The 24,602-nt window shown below is 35.3% G+C and overlaps 1 protein-coding gene across 4 annotated transcripts in view; it reads left to right on the top strand.

Moving 5' to 3' along the window:
- The window catches only part of VTI1A (vesicle transport through interaction with t-SNAREs 1A), a 266,586-nt gene that overhangs the window by 62,651 nt on the left and 179,333 nt on the right, over nt 1-24,602 (top strand). The gene's annotated exons all lie outside the window — the stretch shown is intronic.

A 24,602-nucleotide genomic window follows, 5' to 3' on the forward strand; every position in this document is an offset into this window, starting at 1 on the left:
TAGTGCTGTGTACAATAAGGAAATGGATGTATGGAACATACAGTGCAGAATTTGGAGGGGACAGGGAGTGTTAATTCTTTTGTGCCAGACGTTGGCACATTATATAGACAGACATATGATAGCAATTAAATTTGCTTTCCTGCAGATTTTCTAAAAATGGTCAATAACTTGTTTTTAGAAGGACTATTTTAAACTTGTCAAAAATGGTTCCTGATCTGCTTTACTTGAGCCTGGATCTTTCACAAAGAGCAGTATATAAAAATTCAGACTGATCCTTTTGTGGAGGTAGTATCTTATATCCTTTTTTACTCCATGTGGAATTTGTTTCATGGAGATGATGATCATGTTAACTCTGGTTGCATATCTCCATGGTGATTTCTGAGAAATATGGTTGGAGTGCAAATGTATATTTATATGGAAACGGTGTCTTTCAGTGTCAAAACCAGGTGAAACTGCACAGAATTCCACAGAGTCACTAATTCACCCCATCTTTGTGTCTGTCTCTACTTTTTATCTCATGCACAGAGTGAAAGAGAAAGAGGTGTATAATTCTTGTTCCCCAAACTCTGTAAAGACTAGTAGTAGAGTGATATTATGTGACTTCTTAATATTAAATAATTTTGAGATGATGATTTAGGAAATATTGACTTCATTGTAATATAGATTTTTTTCCACAGATTTTTATATAAACTGATTAATTATTTTAATCCTGGCATAGACCACAATCATTCTAGGTATAAGAGAATTTAGGTTAATCCAGTGCAACAAAAGAACTTACTTTTGGAATTAATTTTGGTTGCTCTGTGTTGAGGTCTCCCAATAAAATAAAATAAAACATTTTCAGTTCTTCTTTGAGCAGACTCCTCAGACCATGTCTTGCCTTCTTTATTACTTCTATTGCATAAAGAGCTTCTCTACACAGCACTGGTGAGGCCACTTCTGTAGTGCTGTTTCTACATCTGGGCTCCCCTGTACAAGAAAGGCATTGACTTAACTGGAGTGAGTCCAGGAAAGGACCATGAACAGAAATCAGAGACTGGAGCATCTTTCATGTGAGGAAAGGCTGAGAAAGCAAACAGTGTTCAGTGTGGAGAAGGGAAGGCTCTGGGGGACTTTATCAGTGTGTACAAATAGCTGATGGGTTGGAATGAAGAAGAGCGAGCCAGACTCTGTGATATCCAGTGACAGGACAAGATGCACAATTTATAACCTGAGAAATTCCATCAGAACATGATAATTTTTTACTGTGGTAATGGTCAAATGGTGAAATAGGTAGATCAGAGTGATTGTCAACTCTTCATCTCAGAAGATACTCAAAATGCAGGTAGGTAAGCACAGTCTTGACTCTGGGCGACCCTAGGGCAGAGTGTTGGACAAGGTGATTTCAAGAAGTCCCTTCCCACCTCAGCCATTCTGTGATTCTGTGAGGTGGATGTGACAACCCTTAAGTATCTATTCTACTTTATTTATGTGGTGTCTTTTTGCAATTATGGGTATGTGTGTTGCATGCTGTAATAAAGGTGGATGATTTTCACCTCTGGAATAAGTCACATTTGGATCTTTTTTATTACCTTAATCAGCAAAAATACATATACTATTTTAACCTGCCCCTGTGATCATCTAGGGATTAATCTGACATCACATAACTAATTTTATGCAATTTCACATTACAATTCCTGAAACTTACCATGATAAATTAGAAGCTTTTTTCCTGTTTGTATCTCTAAATTGATAAGCCCTTTCATCTTATGTACAGTTGTTCATACAAGCTGAGATCTGTTGGAAGGTCTGACTTCCTTCTTTGAGCGATGTCATTGATTCATGGCTTCGGTGGTGTCTGAACAGGATGCCACTTATGTCACCATCTCTGAGGCAATCCAGCACTGTCAAGCTTTCATAGTTTGTCTGCTGTCATTTGTTGATGCTGAGGATGTTTAAATCCATTCAGAAACCTCCTGAAGGACTACACAAAGCCTTTAGTATCTGGCAACCAGTTCTGGAGTACTCAAGGCCCACTGTAAGCAGATGAACTTTATTCTAAACATTTGTAGGGGTATGTTGCAAATTTAGCAGGTGTTTGAGAAGCTGATTTGGTACACCTGGGAGTTAATCAGTGCATTTGCTTTTAAGTTGCCTGAATTTGATGGCAAAAACACGACACAAGTCTCTCAAGACATAAAGAGAAACCATCAGCTGTTTGAATTGCAAAGGTCTCCATTGTTTGTACCAAGTAGGGGAAGTTTTTAATAATGGTTGATAACACTACAAAGTGCACTCATCTGCTTTTTAAATTCAAAACACTGTTTTAAAGAATAAGTCTTCTTCTTATTTTTCTGGGTATGTTATAAACTGCTTTGCTTGTGAGAAAGTCTAGTTTACAGCCTTGTAAGTAGGCATTTCCAACACCACACATTATTTGTAGTTCTGCAACTCAATTTTCTTAACTTCAGGCCACTTAGTCTGACCATATAGCCTCAGAATATGAGAAAGATTTTAAGAATGCATGAAAATTTCTGTTTTCAGGCAAAAAGACTGCTCACCAAATTAATCCTGATTAATCACAAAATTCTACCTGGTTTTGAGGGGGCATAATTCTCTTCCCCATGTTAAGATTTCCACAATATCAAAAGGAATTCTAGAACTTTATTTTGTCAGCAGAATGTAGCATAATAAGGTATACTCTTCTTTGTTGAGTCTTAGATATGTTTGCTCAGACAGAAATATTTTGAATGAGGAATAGTTTAAAATGCTTCATTCATCCTCAGTGATAAAATTGGCATAGAAATGTGAAATACTGTCAAGGAGAAGAACAACACACCTTGTTGCAGAGGACCATTGTGCTCTGCAGTTGAGTTGTTTTCACTAAGTTCTTCTCAAGTGCCAGATATTTTCCAGAAAAAAAAGTGGTGTTTATATAATGGTGGTGGTTTATATAATGTAGTTTTACCTTGTCTCAGGACAACGTAAGAGAGAGAGTGAGAGATCCAACCATTGAATGCTGTCCAGGATTTCAGGGAAAAACTATGTTGCAAGTATTTACTTTGTTTCCTTCATCACCCTTATGTATTTCTATAGCTTTCAGTAATTTGAGAACTGTTGAGCTTGCCTCTATGAGTGATGATTATTGGATATTATGCTGTGGCTCTGAACCTCTCCGAAATAGCTGTGCTACTAGAAGAGCTTGTGGATAATATATCTACTCTTTGTACTTAATCTTTAAAATTTTGTCTTGGCTTCTATTTTTGTACCCTTTTTGTAACAAGCAAACATGGTGTTTTAGAAGTTAAGAAATCAAGGAAGAAGGTTTCCTGCTCCATATACAGAAAATAATTCTGAAACCTGAGATTGCTTAAAATTATTATTTTTTTCAATCCTCCTTACTCATTGGTAATCTCAGCAATATGTAACTCTGCAACAGTTAAAGGAGAAATATCTCTCAGCAAGACATGCAACAGCTTTTTCCACCCTTGTGTGACACGGCTAATTCTTGCTACTAAAGGATCCAAGCAAATTTCAGTTCATTACCTATTGCAATGAACTACAGTCAAACCTCCTTTTCTGGACTGAGCCATAAATACATAATGTAGTGCTTTGCTGGCCTATAGGTCAGACCCATCTCAAAGCATTGGCAGCCTACTTGCTGGAAAGCAAATAGGAATCTCTTTAGACAAAGATGAGTGTTTGCTTCTTTATGAAATAATATTAAATATTGTCTTATCTGGATGCAGCACTGAAAGTGCAGTGAACAGATCAGTGAAAGTATGTTAACAAATGTTTATAAGGTACTTCTGAAGTCAGGAGTCTTCAAGTTCAGGGACTTTAGCATGAGAAGGGAACTGTTTTAACAGTTGACTCCAGGAGGTGTCCTGCCAGATATGAGCAATGGAATTTGATGTACAAGCACATTGTCCACTGCAGTATGCTACAGATTTGGATTTCTCACTCCTTTACTGCTGGAACCATCTGAATCCCCAAGCATCATCCCTGAAGGACCTTCTCCCACCATATTTCACGGGGTGGTTTTGCTGGTCAGGTGTCACAAATCAGATGCACGCCAGAACTGTCATAATATATGTGAAACCATTAAAATTAAAATAAGTATATAGACTAAACTCTTTCCATTCCATTATGGTTGCAAGAGCTGGAGTTTACAGGTACAATTGAATTTAAAAGTCTTTGCTCAGCTTAAAAATCTTTAAATGGTTCTAACACCCAATGTTAATTTAACAAAATAACAAATCCTAATGTTCATACATATTGCATTAGACTAGTGGAAAGTTTGCTGTTTCTCCTATGTTGTAATTCTGTATGCTTAGTAATTTACTCAAATTAGTTAATATCACTTGAACTTTCATGCCCCTGTTCTGTCTTCAGGTGCATGCATATTCTAATTACATTTGAGCTCCAAATAACTAAGAGCATGGAAATGGAAACCAAGTTTTGAAAATCAGGACCTTGCTTCTAGTGCCCCTTGCTTTAAATAAAAGAGGCTATTCCTGTCCTAGATATTTACACTTAATATCTACCTATTTCATCTCTAATGAATTATTCATACATGTATATGTGAATACTGTGTGTAAAACCTTTCATTAGAGAAAGAGGGCTTTTGAGTTCTGGAGCATATACCAATATCTCCTCCTCAGGTGTTTCTTTGATATGCCAGAACATCTTTCTACTGAAATCTTAATCCAAAGTTTCTGTAGTGAAATGAGTTTTTATGCAATTTCCAGTCACCATCAGAGAGAGCTTTTTCATGATCCCTGTTTCTTCTGCTAGCAGCAGTATTTCATGTTTCATATATAATTTTTTTTTCTTTTCTGGCTGATTTCTATTAAAATCTGTTTATTGTTTCAAAAATTCATTTTGAAGTGGCATATTGCATTCCTACATCTCTAAGCCCTCTGCCCTTCTTCATAGTCTGGGCTTTAAAGTGGTGAGGAGGAAGAAATAGGGAGAGATTTTTGTTTCTGGGGATGTCAGGCCTCAGGAGTACCCCAGCTGCACGGTCATGGGGGGGGAATCGTGTTTGGGTTGTGCTGCTGCTTTGTAAGGAACAGTCAGAAGCAGCATTGAGAGGGCACAGAGAGCCCAAACTCCTCAGTTTCCATTCCTTAGTGCTTTAGCACGCAGTTGATACCAGGGAAGTGATTTTTACACATTCAGTTTGAATATTTCCTGCTGGTTCCGTGCTTGTCCAGTCACTGAGCTGCTCCCTACGGCCACCTCCTCCCTCCCTCTCACCATCCTTCTCAGCTCTGACCTTCCCAATTCTAACTCTTTAATACCCTTTCTCTCTATTCAGATACTCCTTTGCATATTAATTCAAATTCTGGCACCATCCCAATTTTCCTTAGCTCTGGGAAGGATTTGATTCAGCAGCAGTATGGGCCTTGCACCTTTGTGGTCATGAAAAGTTTATCCAGTAACTCACTCAGCATTGTCTAGTGGTTTTCAAAGTCTGTTCCCTCTGCTCCTTGGCCCTCTGCATTTCCATCTGTTGTTACAAATGCAGGATATAGATTACTTTGGTATTTTCTTATATTTTTAAATACATAAAGTACTTACCATAAAATAAGGAAATTGTGCATTTTCATTAATTGAGAGTACTGCCCTCTAACTGCTACCAAAGAAAACCTTTTCCGGCTAATTTTTTTGAAGAAATGAGGAAGTACTTTATAGAGTTGCAAGACTATTTCTGTTAAAAGATTATCTTTTGATATTCATCACCTTTCAACTGGATTTCCAATAAAAAAGAAGGCTTATCTTTCACCTCACTAGGTTTGGGATTATATCATTAATGCAGCAAATAAGGAATGTCAAATCTGTTGAGTAGTACAGATTTGCTAAGTTACAGTAGGAAAAAATCCAAATTTGACCTTTTTGCCCTCTGTTTTGAAAGAAGTCACAGGTTATTTTACATGTGCAGGAATTCATTATTGTACCACACATCATGGGACAACTTCAGCTTTGTTAGGAACTTGCATCCAGTTGAAGTTTGCATAAGACTGATTTTTGGATGAGCAAACATCCAAACAATGAGCAAACATTGCAATAACCTTATAAAGCTGCATTATTATATGTAATAGAAACATAGTTTTGTGAATTTTTATTCCATGCTAGAATGATGAAAAAACTTTTTTTCAGTTATCAGAAACTTTAGGTACTTCCCCTGTGTATGCCAGACAAATAATCACACAGGCTAAAATCTGTAAGTTTTCACAAATACCTTGCATTTGTTACAGAGTACCTGTGAATAATATTAATATCTGAATTATAAGCTGAACTCAGAAGATAACATTAAAGTATTATTTTACAGGCCCTCTATTGGACCACCTCTACTGTGTAGACTGTTATATAGGAAATAACATCTAACTGAATCAGAGAAAACAGTATTTCAGCATTATTTTTTATTGTGCTGACCCTCTTTCTTTAATGTATTTATTCACATAAGATGGTGTTTATTGATCAGTGTATTCATTGTAGCTTATTTCTAAGTCTGTAGTAAAGCTTTTGAAGACTTTTTTTGTCCTAATAAGAGTGTGAGGATTTCAGGTCAAGGTATTTGGCTAGTTTTTGGTCTGAACTTAGGCTACCTGCTTCTTTCAATTTTGAAATTATTTAGCCTCAGGGAGCTTTCCCTTCTGTGATAAGATTTCAGAGTTTATTGTCTGGTTCTGAGCAAGTAAGGCAAATAAAAGAAAGAAGAATAAAAAAAATATCTATTTTTTGAGCAGTATATGCTGTTTCTAGCAGTATGAATAAACTCTCCAAACCACCTTGGTTTGAGAAAGAGAGAATGGAAAAAGCCACCAGTTGTCTGTCCTCCATATATATGTTTATATTCTCTTTTGTTATCTGTTAACACTCTCAGCAACTGTGCTTAGGTGTCTCCAAGAGATGTCAGAATTTCATCTAGCATAGCTTGTCCCATTTCAACAGGTGGGCAAAAAATTTCAAGTCAAGCCCATAGCAAGTAAGTGTTCAACTTGTATAGGCCTGAGAAGATCTCTTCATCAGGTTGCATATTCTCCCTGAGGAAAATGAGTTTTAGGAAACGTCTGAAAAGTTTCAGGTGGGAACTGTTGGTTCATCTTTAATGAGTAGACCTCAAATTCTGATACATTGTCCCTAAACACTGTTCTCATTTACACATGTTTTATTCTCTCCCTCCCATCCCATCTACCCTAGCACTCCTTTTGAACTTTCACCAAGTGAAAGGAATTGATTCCAAGTGATACTGAGTTGGCAGTGACAGTCAGTCTGCTGCAACTTTTGAAAGAGCACAGCTGAATGGAATTGCAAGTCCACCTTTTGACCTTCAAATATATTAATAAACTGCTAATTTAATGACTTAATTTGGTGAGTTCATTCTCCACAGAACATCAGCTGTATATTTCATTAAAAAGACAGACTTTGGTGAATTGGAATTTCTGGTATTTAAATAAACAACCTGTTTTTCAATAGTTTTTAACAGATTTTTTGCTAAAAGGACACGGCTGAATTTGCACAGCATGAGGTCTTGCTTGGCAAACACTTTTTATTTTACAACTTGCATCAAGAAGAAAAGTTGATGAGCTTAGACTTGACAAAGCTCACCTGTGTTTTGCAGATTTTTTTTTAATATTTCTTGTTTGAAGCTTTCTACCTCTGCTTCCTGATAGACTAACATTGTTTTCCTCCCAATGCACTAAAGAATGAAGTTTAACATTAAAAAAATATTTCTATACTAATCATGCTTTTCTATGTAAAGCCAGTATTAAAAGGATTTTCATGGTAGAACATCTTTCAAGCACAGTATTTTGCCCTTTTAAATCTTAGGACTGAAGAGTTACAGTTACTTTTTTTTTTGGTGAAAATATAGGGGGCAGGGAAGGGAAGCCCAGGCTACTGTCCTGAACCAGGACATACAAGCACAGAACTGAATAATATTGCTCTATCATAGTATGGAATGATGGGAGAGCACCCTATCTGGGTATTTCTTCATACAGTTAAAGTCACACCATACTACTTTATAATAATGGTTTTATTATACTGCTGATAGAATTTACTTTGTCCTGTAATTACTGACACTTCTGGCCCAAAAAGTTATCCATGTGTTGCATGAGCAAGCAGTCAGGTTTGAGAAGTGCTGAACATTGTGGAACCTTAGTCCAGTTACAGTTGAAATGTCAGCTTGTGTAATGTGTGTCAGATGAGGACATAACCTCTAATTTGTGCAAGTACTGCTGACCATCTAAGTCTCTATTTTTAAATCAAAACTTAGACTCAGGAGTTCCATGTTGGAAGCTGTTTACTGACCTGGCTTGATTTCATCCTATCAGTGTGAGTGGCACTGCTGATCTGCAGTACCACTCATCTCTCTGAACTGGCAGTGTGAACCAGCACTGGGATTTTCTTTGAGCTGTTACAGTTTTATTTTGAGACACTACTTTTGCTTATTGGCTACTAGGTGTTGTGAGGAGCTGTAGACCGACAAAATTGCAGTTCATGGTTTTGAGAATACAAATTAATTCTTTTACATCAGTCACAGGCCACTTATGCACATATGTTATGTTCTTGCTTCTCTATTTTTTCTTGGCTCAAGAGAACCTTGTTTTCTTCCATAATTTTGTGTCCATTACATATTTTGCAAACTTTTTCCATTTTTCCATACTCCTAATTCCAAGTATCAGCTGTCTGCCACATTGTGGTTCTTTTTCTGCCAATTTCTCTTTACCTCATCATATTTCACTATCTCCAAAAACATTAATTTTGGTATGGAATTTTATATTCTTGGCCTAATCCTAACAAGTGTAATAAACTGTCATGGTTGTAAACATGCCCAGTTATTGGCAGAGCATAAGTATTTACATATTAAATTGCAAGCGTGTGTGGGCACATGCACATTGATTGACACATTGATGTGCATGCTGGGGAAGAATCAGAACCATAGAAAATGGTGAGTTGGAAGGGATCCATGAGAATCACAGAGTTCATCAAGCCCAACTCCTGGACTGCACAGGACAACCCCCAAAATCACATCCTGTGCCTGAGAGCCTTGTCCAGGGACCTCTTGAACTCTGTCAGACTTGGTGACCACTGCCCCGGGGAGCTGTTCCAGTGCCCAAATGTGGGTCTCAGATTCAGTCAAAGAAAGAAACTGAGAGTTTCTAGCCAGGCAGAAAGCCTGGGAAGGAGCTGGGAAAGAATGTAAATAATTCTTTATCTCTCTTGTTTTTCACATTGTTTATAGTTAAGTTCTACACTGTGCATCAAGCACTCTACACCAATGGATGAGTTGTTTTCACTTTAGAACCAATGGATTTGGTCCTTGTGGAGCTCTGTATAAAAGAGCAGTGTATTTTGAATAAACCAGAGTTTTACTCTCAGCAGCCTTCTGAATCAGAGTCCTCTCATTCCCGTCCTGCCTCGACAGCGACACCCAAACACCCTCTGGGTGAAGAAACTTTTTCTAATATCAGCTTCAGGCCAGTCTATCACTGGTCACCAGACAAGCTCGCCCTGTTTTTAGTACCTTTCCAAAAAGGTTTGCAAGATAAGAGTTTGTTTCCATGAGGAAGGTCGAGCTCTGACTAATTATCTCCAGCTCAAGTGATCAGGAGTGGATAATTGTTGTGGTTTGCATTTTTGTGAAATAAATTCCTCAATTTATATTGCATATCACACAAAGATAAACATGCTGCAAAGGTAATCTCTTGCATCTACTTAGTTCATCTCTACTGAGGTAAATTTTTCCATATTTTATGGAGCCTGCGACTCAGTAAAACTGAAATTTTGAAGTGTTCATGTGTTTGAGTTTTGGCTTGTGTTTAGCTCCCTTGCAGCATCTAGAGACCCAACATGCAAAACAGTTGGAATGAGAGTATTGTTTTGGTTTTAATTTTTTATTGTTCACAGGGATGCAATAATTCTGTGTTTTCATTAAAGATGTCTTGAAAGTATTAATCTGATTTTTATAATTGAATGCTTTAGATTCCCATGTGTTGAATGTTTTGGCACTTGCCTACCGTAATAATTGGCTGGAATGCCATCTTGAGAAATTTTCTGAAAATTATTGTATTTGCTTTACTCTGTATGTAAATGTATTTTAGTGCCCTTTTTTTTAGTAGTGAAATAGGTATAGAAGTGTTAAGAATTAAACATAGAGATCACATTAATTTTTTTCATAATTTTTTTAATTAACTGCTTTCAATTTTATGATGAGGATATATTTTAAATCCAGTCTAGAAACGATGATATTTTCTCAAAGGAGTTTAAAATGGCAAGTCAGAGTATTGCTCAAATGGTAATAATTCAAGGGAAGAGTTTTTTATTGCATACCCATAAAATGTTCTATACAACAAGTATTCTAGCAAAACTTTATAAATATGTCATGAACTAGATTGGGTATTTACTGTGTTTATAACAGAATAAATGTTAATTTTAACATTTTAAGGTTAATCTTTGGAGAAAACATTTAGAAATGCTTATTAAAGCCTGGCATACAGAAATGGAAATGGCATTAAATTTGTGGGATAAATGAATCACTTGTAAATGTAAAATATGCTCAGATAAACTTTGGTGTTTTCCCTATGTTGATGGCAATTTTTTAGTTATTTTACTCAGCTATTAAAACAACAAAATAATTTTTGTCATCTCCTTTTTCCAAGAAAGTTTCTTCAAATTCAAAATTAAAATAAATTAAGTCACGAAACAAAAAAGAATATGTCATAACCTATGTAGCTTTTAAAGAAATATATGGAGGTGTGGCATATCCTCCTGACCACCCAGAGGGACAAAACTGAGTTTGAAAGATTTTCTTTTCTTTTGGTGGAAATTTCCATGTTTAACCTGCTATGCAAGAGCAGAGAGGGAATGTTTGATTAAGAAAGTAAAAATTGGCTGTAGTTTTTTACTTCTAAACTAAATCAATTGTGTATTTCTGTATGTTTTTAAAGAACAATGCTTATTACTGTACTCCATTTTCCTCTTAGATACATGATCATGTCTCTTAAACATTTAAAAACTTAGGCCATTTGTAACAGAATCTTTTATTCATCTGTAATGCTCTGCATAGCACACTTGCACCATTATGTGTACCTTTTGTCTGGTAACTACTATGTTTTGATAACAAATTAGTATTTTAAATATTTGCCTTGTAAATTTATGAAATTTGAAGCAAAATTTTGATACAGGAAGGTAAAAAAATTGAATTAACAATGAAAATAGCTTTATGTGGTCTCCTATTTTACTGACTCTTTGCATACTCAGGCACTCAAACAAAAGTCCTGGTACCAAAAGCCAGATGACCCAGATTTTACTCATTCCTACTAGAGAGCACAGAAGTTGGTGTATTAACAGTTTTAGTTCTATACAATTTGTGGACTATCAGTTTTTCTGTTACAGCTTATTCATGCATAAAATAACATTTTCTGCTTTGCATAATGATAGAAAGTTCCTGAATTGTAAGGTTCTGCAAATGTGATGAATATTATTAAAGTTCTGGAGTATCATTTTTAGCCAATTTAAATGTTTGCCACAATGTGCATCGTTTGTGCTGTAAGTTTAATAGTATCTCTTCACACAATTACAATTCCTTACAAAGCTAATATGCATCTTCCACATTTTGAGATATTATGCTATTGACCATTTGTTGCAGTAGAGATGTAAAAATCCCTGTATGAGCTTGGCATTTCTGAAATATATTACCTTCCCTGTCATTTCCTGTAAGTGTGCTACAGCTTCATTGATATTTGTCAGAGTAATTTATCAGGAGACTAATTGCTCACTTCTAGTTTTTCTTTAGACCTGTTAATGCTTGGGTGACAAACCACAGTAGAAAACTTTGAATGATTTTTACGAGGGCCCAATCCAAAGTTCACTGAAGGCAGCAGGAAAGTTTCTCTTGATTTTGCCTGAGAACACATCAGAAAGTATGGAGAATAACCAAAATCAATCACACCACAACTGTTATTCAGCTGTTATTTTTTAATGAGTTCTAGTTTAGTTTGGTAAAATATGTTGATGCCCCTTGATATTGAGTAGTCTCTAAAATGGTTTAATATTTGCTGTGGGGAAACAGCACAATGAATGACCATTCTGTACTTGGGAGATGTTAAGTTCAGGGCTGAAGATACAGTTCATGAAGACAATACTTCCAGATTTTAAGGTTTTAAGTATTTTAGAGCAGTCTGAAAATGATCCAGGTTGACTCTGTTCTTAAGTTTTAATGTTTTGGGGAGTTTGTATCCAGTTAAATACAGTGCTTTGTGTCCAAAGATGAAATTTTCCCATATTGTCTATATAATATTTATATAAGGACAGGAAATAGAAGTCAGAATCCAGACATGTTGACCCCTGAGATATAATATTGACCTCAGTGAGTATTAACTTCTTGGATCAATAAATGCTGTTATTGACCTCAAAGAAAAATCAATAGCAGCTTGTTAATTTGCAAACTATGACTGCAAGGAAATGGTACACATTTTGTTCTTCATTATCACCTATTTATATCTATATTTTAATGCTTTCGGTATTGCCACCTAGAGATCATCATGTCAAAACATTTCAATCCCAGCTGTTAAAAGGTTGGGGATACAGACATTATACATTATGGAATAATTGAGGAGCAGTACAGGTTAGTTCCCATATGTCATGAAAATAACCCATTGAGCAATTGTATTTTACCTGTGTTTTTTTTCTTTTTGGGCTAGTCCAGTTAATTTCATTTCATTTCCTCTGGTGTGCTTCATCAAAACATTGCATAAAAATTACTATATTTTACCTGCCAGATTTCTACATGAATAATAAAGGGGATGAAAACCTGACTACTGGAAACAAGGAAACTGAAAGTGATCACTACAAAAAATCATAATTAATATACAGCAGATTTTTCTTATTTACATAAGGATGACAGGTTTCTAGGAAATATGTTCTGAAATGTTACTATGTGACTATATAATGAAGAAGAAAGTTTTAAATGACAAAGTATTGGTGAAGAGGTGTTGTTTTGTATCATAGCAGGTTTTGTATATGAACACTGAAATGTCAGGTTTTACGGAGTTTGAAATGCCTAAAAAATGCCTGTTGCTGAAATTCAAATGTCAACAGTTCTTCTGCATGTATACCACTTTGATATTTTAACTTAAGAACCTCATCAATAGTTTGGTATTACTTTGGCCTTGTTATGATTTACTGCCAAAAAATGCGGAGGCTGATTTGGTCTGGCAAGTCATGTCTTGTTTGCAGAAGAAAAAGTGCAAATCTTTCAGCCTTTTACAATCAGTGATCTTTGCAAGCTGGTGACTCTGTTTAGAAAACTTTTGCATCATTAAATGACAGTATGAGAAGCATTTGAATGCAAAAATAAGGCCATACTTGCATGTTTACAACTGAAATTGCTTCAATTCTTTTGCCAGTTTGATGGCAATGTGGTTTTGCTCTTTAATATCATGGGCTCTCATTTGTGCATCCATTTAATCCTCTTGAGAGACAGAACCAATGACATTATACTCATTCTGTTGATAGACAAAAGCACAGTAATGTTAAATTTAAAAAAAATGGTGAGAAGGCAGCACCAAGCTAGTTTCATCTCAGAGGTTCAGAAAAATGAGGTCAGTGCAGATCTGGAAAGATGTTTGTGGTTATGATGAGTATCTTTTCTGTCTTATAGAATTCCTGAATGATCAGGAAGGGTGGTATCTTAAAGCCTATGTAGACATCCCAAATAGTAGGATAGGAGCATTTTCCTTGATTCTCTATGATGTTTTGAGTCATGTCTGAGCAATCAATATGTTTGGATCCTTCTGCAAGAGACCAAAACAGAAATGGTGCAGAAAAGTGGCTGATTTGGGGAGGAAGGAAAGTTCAAAGTCACAGTGCAGAAGTAAAGGGATAATCTCAGTTTTACAGTTTAGGTTTATCTCATTTCAGCCTACAAAGATCGCAGAGCAGCACCCATGTCTTCAAAGTGTCAAATTGTCCATTCCAGCAGATTTTTTAGTAGAACTGGGAACAAAGTCTGGGGCAAGCAGACAAACTGTTGATTGTGAGCCAAATGTAGCTCCCTGACTCTGCAGACCATTTATTTTTCAAGACAGAAGTTACCTACTCTGCTCAGGAACAGAGTGCTGCAGTGGCTGGGTCTCAAAGTGACCTCAGGTCTCAGGATTACAGGACATTTCTCATGATGGCTGGCTGGTACCCGGGGAATTTTCTGCTCTGGAATATTGTCTTTAAGGTGTACTGAAGTTAAAGAAAAAGCCTTATGGATTCAAAGTGCCAGTCATCATCTATGAATATCTAGTGCTTTATTTTCTCTTCTGATACTCTCTGTAGTCACTAGAAATGTTTACTTAACTGAGGAGAAGTCTTAGGACTGATACCATGTCTAACCCATAGGAGAAGGAAATATAAAGTAATTCACAGTGTTTTAATTTTTTAAAAATCATGTTCAGAATCCAGTTTCTGCAATACATCAGGAGGAGTTCAGTTTATAATTACAAAATCACTGAATTTAACTTCTTAATAGATGTCACTGATGGCAGACTTACTGATTTCCATAACTGAAATGTTTTGAAATTTTGCACTAATGGTCAGTGGGGCACAAGCTAGAAATGTTATGAGATGTTCTGCTTATCCTCTTTGTGAATGACTTTTACTCTCCACATTTTCCTTTATTAAGGGAATTTTCATTTACTTCCTATTTGGGGAAAAAGTCTCTACATTATTAAAGTATATAAAATATTTGATGCCATAAAATGGATCTATTTTAGTTTGATAAACTAGAAATATCCTGCACTGTGAGGGTCATAGCTTATAATACATACTGTTAGTACTTTTTCATTTTTCTATATTAGGAGATTAGTGAAAAATAAGCTCTATCAATTAAGTTTTATTGCAAAATTATCTTCAGATGTACAGCAGTGAAGATGATATTGAGTGATAACACTAGAGTGGATTTTGTATAAAGCAATTACAACTTGAAAACCACAATCTGAATGAAAATATTGCTTAGGGTTTTTTGTAATCTAGCATTAATACCAAAAAACTCTTCCTTTGCAAAGTGCTTAAATTACCTCTATTAAACACAAGACATTTCTAAGGTGTTCATGTGTGCTATTGACGAAAAAATAGTTATATTTGGTTTCACTACTCATGCTTTGTCAAATCTATAAATATATACGAGTATACAGTTCCACCTCATAAGATGCTTCTTTAGTAATATCATGTTTTCCTAAAATATTAATTTTATATGGATAACAGAGTTCTTAATTTAGCAATTATTTAGTGTAGATGCAATTTGATGCTATGAAATTGTCTGCATTCCTAAAAGCAGTGATTTACCCTGAAAGAAGCAGCAAGCTTTTTTCTTCATGTGATGCAGTACTTATGTTTCTTTGGCATGTTATTCTGGAGTTGAAAGTGCATTGAACTTTGCAAAATGAATTCCAAGAACTTCAGAAGTGAATTATGTAATTCTGCTGATAATGAATTAAATCTATCTGAATGCTCAAGTCATTACTTTCATAGTGTTTAATTCTGCTATCACACCTTCAGTGGGACAGGCATTCCCTCAAAACACATAAAGGAAACTGTTAATTTAGAAAAACACAGCCAATTGTTCAAGAGCTACAGAGCACTTCAGCCCCTTTTCATGACATAGGGAGTGTTGCTTGTGGCATTCACTGCCCATTTTCAAACATCATAGTTCAAAATATTCTACTGAGTACAAAAGAAGTTGCTCTGTAAAACACCCAATTTGTATAAACTGAATAGTACTTTAAGGAGGCTGAAATAATTTCAAAAGTGTATCAGTTGTATGCCATTGTTTCATTATAGATAAATAGTTTGTGTTTCTGACCAAATCTCCAGTGATGCCAGTACGAATCAGGACAATTTAGTCAAGTGGTTACAGGTTTCCAACCTTTCAAATTGATCAAATTGAAATAGCCCATTAGGAATTGATTTAAATCAGTTTAGATAAGCTCAGTCTTAGTCCTGGCCCTTGAGGCTTTGGCTACTGAAAGTTCACTTGAAGCTGGACATATACCAGCTCCACAGGCCATCAACTTTATTAGTGTGGAGATAAGCTGATTAGATCTTGTCAATCAAAGGTGCCAATATCTCAATTGAGTGTCTCTCCCAGTCTTTCTCTCCTTCTTTGTTGCCCGCTTCAATGCCTTAAAAAAAAAAAAAAGAGAGAGAGCAAGCAAGAGAGAGATGTGTGTGTGCATCCCCCTGGTTGTCACCAAGCAGGGTGCAAGGGCACTGTGATGATGTGATGACTATATTAAAGAGGACATCAATTTGTTTTAAAGTGTTTTGATTTTTTATGGTGGCATTAAGAGAGAGAACATTGTGGTTGCAGCTTTACTAGAAAGCAAAGAGTTCTAGAAGGGGAAAAAAAAAAAAAAGTGTTCCTTTGAAACCTACCGGGTCTTTGAGTCTTGCTGTGCCAATGGGCGCTTAAGTGCTCCTGTAACTGGCATACTCTGATCCACCACCAGCTTAGGTACTATTCTTCTCTCCAAATTATTCACTTATATAAAATAAAATAATTTGTAGATGTTTAATCCTTGCAGAAATAATTTTAAACATTTGTTAAATATAGCCTGCTTGGGAAATATTTAGTTATGCCAGTAATGAGCATAATGTAACAGTCTGAGAAATTACTGCAGAAACTAAGGCCAGATTAGAAACATATGCACTGACCCTTTCTCTGGAAAAGAAACTATGCATGCACCAGATAAGTTCATGCAGCTATTTGCATCTCTGCTTTGTAGAGGTAAAAAACAGATAAAGAGAACATCAGCTGTAAAAATGGAATAGCACAGTGTTTCAGCTTTAGGCTTCATCATATAGTTAAAGATGGTGTCGAGGAAAACTGGGCTTTTGTTCTTCACATCTGAAGTTTGCTCACACCATGTCTCCCTCATACTTCAAATGCAAACAACAGAAGCCTATCCTTTTCTTCCATCACCCTACACTCACCACCCAATGAAGGCAGGAGCTACAGCACTGCAGAACTACATTGCCACACTGGATTATCTCTTTATCACTTATTCTTCACTCCACTGTATCAATTTTCTGCTAACCAATCAGGCACTCCTCTTAGAAAAGACTGTTTGACTATTTCTTCTAGATAAGTGTATTTATAGCTACTTGGATCCACACAGGCAACTCATGTGCCTCGTCTTGGAGACAGAAGGGAAATTGCTTTCTCCTGCCAGGAGACTTCTAGTTAATGCTGCTGTTTGGGTATATTACAGGGGAAAAAAATATAATAATTGTGTGCAGATCCTAATTATTCAATTGGGTACTGGAGTTCAGGTATAATTCTGGTTTCTGTTGCAATGCAGCACCATTTATTTACACAGAACAGAATCAAGCTCTTCTCTGATCTCACCTTTGTTTCCTGCCATTCTCACCAGCTCCCTGTTCAGGTCGCACATGGAGAGGAATGGCCAACTTTAGCACAAGGAGTAGGTAATACTGAGCTGTTTAAATTATTCGAGTAGTTTTCTTTTGCTCCCCTCCCAGAAAAGATAATAAGTTCCAAGCAGGTTTAGAGAAATTTACGTGGGAGAAGTTGTAGGGGATAACAGCCTTATTGCCTTGTTGTTGCTAATTAGAAATCCTCTGTGTTTAGATGGGGTTATTGAGCTGTATTTTTTTTTTTCATGTTTAATACACAGTTAACAGCTCTGACACTTCAGCTACAGTCAATCAGAAGCAAATGTTCTTTTAAGAAGTTATTGAAGGAAATCTATCTAACAGAGCACTAGTCAAATAATGTACTTTTTCCCTCTGGCTACTTCCCCTACTGAAATCACTAACTCATTGTTTAAAATCTTATTTTGAAGGCTAAAAAGAAATGTGTTGGAGTTCCAACTTGCCCTTTAATTGATCTGCCTTACCTTCATTAGTCATATTTTTTCACACTGATGTTTGTTGTAATGCAGTCATCTTTGTAAACATATTTCTTTTTCTGATTGTGTGGAACTGCACAGCATAGAACTGAATGATCAGTTGAAAAACATGGTGATAATATTTGATAGAATCTAGTGTTTCAAGATAGGACTGGGTAGTATGATCATGACTTCTGAAATATTAGATGTTATATCTGAATATAGTATGTTATTAAAAGTACAGTGTGCTCAACTTGAAGTTATAGATAGATGGAATACATGTTTTGTCTTGACTATCCAAGAGTGTTAAATAACATTTTTTTCTCTTCTTTCATGCAAGTTGCAAGTAGGGAAGCTGAGCTCTGATGGCTGAGTCTAATGTAGTTTCACAGAACCATAAAATTTATTGCAGTGTTTATTTCAGCAGATCCTTCAGTTTAATACTTCTATTCAGCTTAATAGAAGGGCACAGATGTCAGTAAATACAATTTCTAGAAAGATGTGTTGGCCAAATAAGGAGGCATTTTTGGCAAATTTTTACTTCAGGGCTATAACTGCTACTGAAGTTATTTGAAGTTTGCATCATATGTATACTGTGTTTGGGTTGAGTGTGCCTAATGAAAATTATATATGCTTGTAAACATCCTCCCATTGTTATTTAATAAAAGCAAATGTAGAACATTGCCAGAAGGACTTGTATGCTAAAGCTCTCTTTGACAGCAGATTTGTAATGTTCTAATTGAAAGTGCTTAAAACTCATTTAAGGAGCATCTGTAACTTTGAGGCCACCATCTTGAGGGAATGGTTTCAATGTAGTGACTCCAGTTTGGACATAAATAAAAAAAACACTGGCAGTGCTTAGGGTTTTCTTCCTTTGGAGGTTTTATTGTTGAGCAACCAAGACAACCATTTGGTTCATGGCATTGTTACAGCTTGGATGCGAAAGCTTGATAAAAATCATCAGTACACTCTTCTCCATTGTGTTAATTTCTTCTTTTTCTTTTTTTAGAAAAATTACTTTTTAGTGCTGTTTATTTCCTAAACAGCTAATTAATATGTTTCATTGATACAATGTAAATTATGAAAATATGTAAAGTAAAAAAAATAGGAATTGGAATTAATTACTCTGTGTACCTGGGCTTCATTCTCCAAGTTCCCCAAGCCATCTTCTAGAGATGATATTTACTGGCTACCTCTGTGCTGATTACTGAAATATTTTGCATATATGGCACTGGATGCCCTGTTAGGAGTATCCTCTGTGAGCTACCAAACATGAAAGAAAGATGTTTTAATATTAAAAAAAAAAAAAAGATAAAATCAATATTTCTTTTATGCTCTTCCTTTAGTCCATCTTCAAGCATTAGAGTGCCACAACTATCCATTTTCCCTGTTTACCCTGCAGCTTGCCAGTTTTCTATCCAGGGAGAAACGTAAGTGAATATTGGAAAATAAAATTGTGTTTGCCTAAGCTTCCTGTTCAGAAGACTTTTGATTTTAATGAATTTGACAGAAAATGTAATTCATAAAATGTCCTCACTTTTTACTTTTTAAAATCATATTCTTGAATTGTGAGGTAACACAACTGTTCTTCTTTTAGAACAACATTTGTAAGTCTTTGATCTCTACATTTAGAGAATTCTTATTAGCTTAACACATTCATGTTTAGGAAAAGTCCTACAAGGAGGGAGGATTTTTCTTAAATGGGGGGAAAAAAAGGAAAACAAAAAAGGGAGAGAGAGAGAAAGAGAGAAGAAAAATGTTTTCCTGTTTCTTCCCTGAGGCTGAACTGTTTATCACTCCATCCTTGTTCGATAGAAGTGAATTTTTATAATAAAATTTTCCCTAATCGGGCTCTGTCAGTGAGGTGTCTTATCGTGGGGAGGAAAATGACACCGATCCTATCGAAAAACAGAGACGATGTCACAGTGTCCGCAATCACAGCTACTCAGCCTCCATATCTACCTTCTCCACAAACACCAAGCACTGCTTTTTCATAAGAACATCAAAACCTAGCGAAGTCATTAAAATTGCACCCGCGTAGAGTTGCAGGGATCAGCCGCACTAGCGCAAAATGGGATGTGGGAAAACAGACTCTCTAAATGTGCTAATTCCATTGTCACGTGTTTACGGCTTAATTTTAATCAGTTAAAAAAGCCACACATTGCAATAAATTGGCATTATCTTCTGTGACACCAGAGGACACAGTTGGTTCAAGGATTTAGAGGGTCGCTGGCAACAGTATATAGTGTTACAGACAAAGTATTTTTACGCTTGAACTACGGTAGCTAAGGTGCAATCCCCAGTTAAGACTGCAAACAAAGACTATAACCCACACAGTACTAAGTTCAACATGCAGACCACCTTCAGCCTGGAGACACTGTAGAATGCTAAACTGAATAGTGCTGAAGAACATTTTCTAATTTAATGGTTAAAAGTAATTTGCTGGCCAGTATAATTGAGGTTGCAGTTCAGTAGCGTTCTCTTATGTGTCCTGTACCATAATGAAGAAAGATCTGTTGGAAAAATCCCTTTGCTTTATTTACATTCAGTTTCTAAACTGATGGTGCTTGTTTACAATGTGCCGTTAGATTTCTTCCTCAAAACTATGCGTTGCATTTTCTGTTCTTCTACTCACAAAATGTAGGTAAATCAGCCAACACAGAATGAAATGTGATAGTAGGAATATTGCTGCTTCCAGTGAAAGGTTTATGGAAACTTTATGTTTTCTAATTAGGTAGTACCACAGGTCACATGAGAATTGTGCATGGTATCCGTCTCTACTCCTCCCATTTTCTTTCTTTTCCTTTCCCCCCTCCCCCTTAGACTTGTTCTTTCACTTGATTATGGCTGATCAAAATATTTATAAGCAGCAGGAGAATTATTTTCTGTAGAGCAGTATGATCTAGCTAATAAACATCCATTTCAATAAAACCATGTCTATAAAAGTTGTCTAGTTTTGTTTCAATGGATCAAACATGAAAAATGTGTGTGACCAGTTTAATTCTAGAATGAGCAAACAGTAACTAAAGGAACAGTTGGACTAGGGATTTAACTTTTACGGAATAAATCTCTCTTTTCAGGCTCTAAGCATGTCCATGGCCAAATACAAATTTTTATTTGAATCGGCACTAAAAACCACTACTAAATAAATACACAAAGCCATTGCTGCTAAAAACAAGATGTATTCATTGTAGAATGGAGGTTGTCAGTGCTGTTTCCCACATCTGATTTTTTGGCTTGGAGAATTTAGTGACAAGTATGTGCTTATGCATTATAAGCTCTACAAGCTCATCAAAAATTAACTTGAAAGTGTCCAGAGAAACTATTAACAGTCAGCAATGAACAGCATTAGCAAATAAAGTGTAAGTAGTGTATGGATTTCTTTTCCATATAAAGAAGTAGGAGCATTTGACCTATTTGTTAACAAACCTCCAAAACTGTTTCAGGTGGAACACAAAGGGATAATGTTACCCAAGCTTGAGTTAAATCCAGGAATTTTTCATTAATTACACATTTATAAAAAAATAAGAGATGCTAACAATTAAAAAATAATTCCTTAAATATCTAAAAGAGGTTTTGCAGTCCTCAAATTAACTGGTGCATAAGTTTTTCTGAATTTATTATTCATATTTTAATTTATTTATATAAATTATCTGGTTTTTTCTGAATTTAATATATATTTTTGTGCTGGCAGCTTTCTTACTTATTTGGGTTTGTAACATGATGCAAGCCATGTTATTTGCACTTCTTACCTGCTTAAACAGCTTGAGTAAATATGCGGGGTCATTTTATTAGAATAATAGAAAAAAAAAAAGAATGAGGTCTAAATATAAACCACTGTTCTTTTCTATGTCTGGATTAGCAGCGAACTCTGCATAACAAAAAAAAAAGTCTTCTTTATGTCGGTATACTTGGCTTTATAAAAACATTATAACTTTGTTCTCTAAAACAGAATACAAATATCTGATTGTTAAAAAGATTTTATTTGAGAGATTTACCTCTGAATTTCTATGGATATGTTCTTATATACTATTAGGAAGAGAGTCACTTCTTTGCTTTTTTTTTTTTTTTTAAGGCTTTTTGGGTTTTTTTTAAATCTGTCAAATTAACTAGATGAGTGTTTCTTTAACTAAACAAACAGCATTGCTTGCAGGTTCAGACCCCCTAAGATTGTTCAGCTCACTTGGAACAAGTGATACAGGTCATGGCGTGTCGTATCCAGGTATTGGACACCCACCTGGAGTGAACAAACTGGTATTTACACCAGTCTGAAAATTATTATCCAGTTATTTAGAGGCGTGAGCTGATCAGTCCCTGTCTCTTTCACGTCTTCTCTCTCCCTGATTTTTACAGTCCACACTTAGATCCTGTGCTTTAACTGGTTTAACATATTTAAGCAGAATTACTGAATTTGGTTGTTTTGGACTGAGTGAGGGTTCTGGTGGGGCAGTGGGAAAATCTAATTTGTGTTAAATGTATATATATGAGGAGAGTATTTGTTTGTGCTTTGCATCCTTCTCTGCTGCAGAATTCACTCATCATTACTTGTATCAGAGTAGTAAAATATTTTACACTGGTAATGTAAATGAAAGTGTAAATCTAAGTAGGTGTTTTGTCTCTGAAAATAAGAAAAAAACCAAGCAGTATTAATTTACCCAATTTTAAAGGTGGTGAGGTGAAGCTGTGTTGTATATACATATATATTTATATTCTTCAGTGTCTTTTTAATAAAGATTGAGTGAAAATCGTTGTTTCAGATCTAGTCCTTCAGAGAAATATCCAAATAAATTATATATTAATTCTGCATAGAATCACTTGGATTTCATGTTATATGTTGTCAATAATTTAATTAGTTTAGGTCTGTAAGTATGCATATTGTATTAAAATAGTCTTTCACTTATGCATCTCATCACTTTTGGAAATTGTAGGTATGTTTGATTATCTAAATGCAACAAAACCAGAGGGCTGGCACTCATTTCTAAAACCAGAAACTCACTGTGTTCTACTTTTGCACACATAGGCTGCGCCATTGAGCCACCAGTCAGATAAAACCGTTTTCTGACTTGATATTGTGTAATGGGTGGAACTAAAGATGGACTTAACAGAACTGGATATCAGCATCTTTTTGTGTTTGTTACCATAATGGTATTTGGGAGAAATGCAGCATGTTTCTAGTACCTACTTGTAACATTAGTCAGTGTCTTATGAGTTTGACTCTATTAGGATTTTTTGTATCCATACATATGGTATAGATACTTTTTAATACAGTGCTTATAAAACACGGTTATTTGTTCTTTTGAAATGTATATCAATTTGCTATTAAACATTTATCTGCATACCAGGGCTATTAATAATAAATTTACCCAAAAAAAATATGTGGATGTATTTGAGTAAGAGTTAAAAATACAGTGTTAATAATATGCAAGTTTTTCCTGAACAGGATTTAAACTTAATTAATTTTAAAAAGGTGTCTGTTTTTCTAATTAAAATAACTTTCTCAAAAAGTACAAAGATACTTTTATTTATATATGTATATATTTTTATATCTGTCTGTACACATGGATTTAATTTAGGTATTGAATTTTATCCATAGTCTAAGATCAACCAATTAACCTCTCTATCTGTGAAAGGTATTTTAGAACTCAAAGTGAATATTGTTGCTGCTCATCTAATTGAAGATGTTAAATGTCCTGTAGGTCTAGGCAAAAGATTATTCTGTTCTGCCTTATTTGTAATACACATTAGTAATACGTTTGCATAAATGCTAACCACATCTAATGGGGGAGGAGGGGGCAGGATTTCTGAGCAGGGTGTTTAGTATTTGTTGTTTCAATGGGATTTGTTTACCTTCAGTGTTATATATTTGGTATTTTTATTTTCTGAATCAGAAGATTATAAGCACATTTCTATGAAACTAGCAGTCGCTTAATGATGTGAAGGTATTAGAAAAAGAGGGAATTACCTTCCCTTGTGGAACTATTAAACCTTCACTTAATGACTGATTAGTGAGATAAACTTCACACTGTGTAGATCTGTGATGCACTGTTACAGATACTCCATTTTTTTTCATAAAACCTTCTGTTTAGAAATGTGTGTGGTTTATTTTTTGAGTGCCAGTTTGGTTTATGTAGATAGTCTCTTTTTTTTTCTGACTGTTGTCATTACAACTGGTTTTGCAATGGTGGCTGTGTCTCTGCGTGTGTGCTCTGTTTATGAAGCTTTGTGAGGAAGATAGAATTGGGGGTGGTTTACATGTGTTCTTAAATAATTATTTGCATCTTTGAAAACTTGTTTTCTATTCCTGTGGCTTTTTTTTTCTTTCTTCTGTTACCAAATTCAAGATCCAATGTACCTGGAACACAAATTCTGTATGGTCATTATAAGATCCATTCTTATGAAACAGAATATATTTTGAAATGTTCATTTTCCCCCTTTAATATTAATTTCAAATGCTGTAATAATATAGTGTAATTTTATCGTAATGTGATACTATGAGGGTATTATGCTGGCTTTTTTATAAATTTAGATGTTGTGATGTTGTAGTTTTTTGTTGCCAACATGCAATGTTGCATTCAAAAAATATGCTGTCACTTAAATGTGTATGTACTTAATTTGGTAAGGAGACATATGTCTGTGATCACTAAAAAAGCATAGCAGAAATTACAGTATAAAGAGCAACTGACAGAGTCATTAGGTTTGAACTATTCCTACCTT

This window comes from Lonchura striata, chromosome 7 (genome assembly GCF_046129695.1).
Source record: "Lonchura striata isolate bLonStr1 chromosome 7, bLonStr1.mat, whole genome shotgun sequence".
Classification (NCBI taxonomy): Eukaryota; Metazoa; Chordata; class Aves; order Passeriformes; family Estrildidae; genus Lonchura; species Lonchura striata.